Below are 3,571 nucleotides of genomic sequence, written 5' to 3'. Positions count from 1 at the left end.
TTAACACACAAGCCAGTCAGAGAGATTCATTCTTCTTATCTGTATTATGTAGTTCACAATCCTGAAAAATAATTAAAACAAATGTAAGACTTATCTAATTTTTAAGTGAAAATACTTAAATAGAGGAATATGAAATAAATTCTGTTCATCTCCTTGAATGTACTACGTAGCCTTAAAAAAATCACCATTAAAATTCTATGGAAACATTGGAAATACATGAAATAAAAATTGCACATATGTCACACTGTCAGCCTTATAAAGTATGTACCTGAGAGGCAAATGAGCAGAAGAGAAAGCCAAATATCAAAAGCAATACATTATTGTGCTGGGATAATGGGTGGCTTTTCTCTTTTGAAATAATGCACAGAGCAATGACAGGCTGACCAGGTCGGGTCCTGTCCTAAGCACCTTATATATAACCTGATTCTGTCCCCTCAAATACTCTAGGAAGCTGGTTGTGGCATCATGTCCATTTTACAACTGAGGAAAGGCAGGCAAAGAGAATTCAGTAACTTGCTCAAATCATTCGTAACAGTCACAGTCAGTAAGTTCCAGAACTAACATTTTAACTTAGCATCTAGCTCCAACATCCTTGCTCTTAGTCACTGTGCTGTGGTGATCTCTAATGACGATGGTACAATGCAAGAGAAGAAATGAACATTTTTCAGGCAAAAGCTTTTTTTTTGCACAAATCATGGCCATTCCCTTGGGAAGGGGTTAAAAAAATCTTCTTTAACACTGCTGAGCAACATTCTAAAAGTTGGTACCCACTGAGAGCTGCCAGTGAGATAGCAGTAGGTCACATTGTCAAGTACATACCTATCCAGCTGGACATTACTACCTCTGCAGTTTCTCAAACTAAAAAATGCTTCTCTTCCAAATTATACCACCAGAGTTGGTTATAATAAACAATTGGGTCCAAAGGGGATTTTTAAAATGTATTAAATTTATAGCTTCATTGACTTTTCACAACTGCAAAAGTGGTTTAAACAAACAACCACTTATCAACCATTAGCATATAGACATTCTTTGTTTAAACTGCTTTAAATCCACTGTGTGTGTGTGTAGAAATTAAGTGGAAAAAAGCAATTTGATAACCATGTGGAATAACATAGTCGTTGTACTTAAGTATTAAAGTTGGTTCTGAGTTTCCCTGGGCCCAGCAACGGGGAAAACAGAAGTTTTGTCTCTCTCAGTATAATGTTTATCTGTTACAGGGCTTAGATTTCCCAAATATTGTATTAAGTCATTTAAGAAGAACTAAATTGCCTAAATTCACACAACCAGAAATAGTAGAACAGGATTCAAAGCCAATAACTGTCTATATATTAAATGCATTCTTTCTAACTCTCCTTTTATTAGGGATTAAAAAAGAGAGAGAGAGAGAGACAAAACAGCTTTTTTCCTCACTGAAAATTACAAGTGAAATTTCTCACAGATTTTAAAAATTTTGATGACTATCATCAAAATTTGGGGACAGGATAGGAAGAAAGAGAAACCCAGAGACAGATTGAGGAGATGGTTTTTCCCTCAGCCAAGCCTTCATAAAAAAGAACTAGATATCAAAAGAAGTACTGTGTGCTTCCAAGGTTCCTCACAGAAAGGTCCTCTCTCTGCACAGGATGGGAACTTTGGATTTGAACAGCTGAACCACTCAGCTTAGTTCATTTCTCCTATATGCAAAACAAGGGACCTCTGAGTTCTAGAAAACTGGACACAGAGCTGAAGGACACAGTCTGTGCCTAGAGCAGCCATGGTTCATGGTCCCAAGAAGCATCTGAAGTGGGTAGCAGCTCTAAAGCATGGGCAGATGGGTAAATTGGATAGTATATCTGCTCCTTGTCCATCCACTGGTCCCCACAAGCTGAGAGAATGTCTTCCTCTCACCATTTTTCTAAGGAACAGACTCAACTATGCCCTGACAGGAGATGAAGTAAAAAAGATTTGCATGCATGCAGCCGTTTCATTAAGATTGATGGCAAAGTCTGAACTGATATAACCTACCCCACTGGTTTTATGGATGTCATCAGCATTCATACGGCTGGAGAGAATTTCCATCTGATCTATGACACCAAGGGTCATTTTTCTGTTCATCGCATTACACCTGAGGAAGCCAAGTCCAAGTTGGGCAATGTGAGAAAGATCTTTGTGGGCACAAAAGGAATCCCTCATCACGGTGACTCATAATTCTCAAATCATTTGCTACCCTGATCCTCTAGTCAAGATGAATGACACAATTCAGATTGATTTGGAGAGTGGCAAGATTACCAATTTCATCAAGTTTGACACTGTAACCCGTGTATGGTGACTGGAGGTGCTAACTTGGGAAGAATTAGTGTCATCACCAAAAGAGAGAGAGACATCTGGCTCTTTTGTCACGGTTTATGTAAAAGATGCTAACGGCAACAGCTTTGCCACGGGCTCTCCAAAATTTTTGTTATTGGCAAAGGCAATGAACCATGGATTTCTCTTCCCCCAGGAAAAGGGGTCCACCTCACCATTGCTGAAGAGAGAGGCAAGAAACTGGCGGCCAAACAGAGCAGTGGGTGAAATAAATGGTCTTTCGGTAACATGCCTAGAGAGTAGAGATCTTTGTACTTAAAGAAAATATAGCAGGATGAGAAAAGAAGAAAGAGGAGGAGGAGGAGAACACAGTCTGCTCATTCTGCACAGCAGGGTCTCAAATCTCAAAAAAAAAAAAAAAAAAAAAAAAAAAAAAAACAGACACCGTCATATAGCAGCCATTTATTTCCTTTCAACCTATGCTAAGGAATCTAAGCACCGCAGCCTGCAGCGTGCCACCTTGTGGAAAGGAGAGGAGGTGCAACTGCCTGACTCCAAGTATTTGGAAATGTGGAGGTACTTCTGTACCCTCTCCAAGGATCTCCCTAGAACATGTAGAGCAATATCCAAAAAGGGTTCTTATTGGACACACTATATCATTGTTGCAAAATCAACATGAAAAATCATGAACTTGGAGTCAGTGAATTTGTTTCTGCCACTAACCACTTCAGTGAACTTAAACAAGTCTCTTAAATCTCCAGGTCACATTTGCAACTGAGAAAGACAAAGTGCTATATAGGAGTTCATCTGGCTCTAACAAGGTGAATCTATCATTAGGGAGAATCTGCCTTCTCTCCGATCGGTAATGGCCTTCAGATTTCTAATTCCTTTTGTTCATCATCACCAAAGTTACCTGTGTGAGATATAGTTATGATCTTGTACCTCCTGTAACCGAGTTTACAAAACTACCCATAAGGGGCCCAGTTGCCTACACCTCTTTGTCTACAGCTGTGCTCACTCACGCATTCATTATTCATTAAGGAAATATTTGTTGTGTGTTCCTCACTGGCCCCATGTCAACACTATCTCGGGCACATGAAACTACTCACTTTTCTCCTAACATTAGGCTTTCTTATACCTCCGACCTTTGCAGGTGCTCCTCCCTTTGCATGGAAAGCCTTTCCCTTATTTTCCTCCAAACCATTTCATATTCATCTCCTTTCTGACATTTCCCAGCAAACTGTCATCCTAATATTTTGTATCTGATCATAGTATTTAGTACTCTGCT

General features: G+C 39.4%; 1 pseudogene; it reads left to right on the top strand.

Moving 5' to 3' along the window:
* Positions 1-1,753: 1,753 nt before the first annotated feature.
* Positions 1,754-2,550, top strand: LOC113191223 (small ribosomal subunit protein eS4-like; annotated as a pseudogene).
* Positions 2,551-3,571: the final 1,021 nt, after the last annotated feature.

This window comes from Urocitellus parryii, chromosome 8 (assembly GCF_045843805.1).
Source record: "Urocitellus parryii isolate mUroPar1 chromosome 8, mUroPar1.hap1, whole genome shotgun sequence".
In the NCBI taxonomy this organism is placed as follows: domain Eukaryota; kingdom Metazoa; phylum Chordata; class Mammalia; order Rodentia; family Sciuridae; genus Urocitellus; species Urocitellus parryii.
Note: the sequence above shows the minus strand (reverse complement) of the source record. Positions and strands in the feature narration are given on the sequence as shown.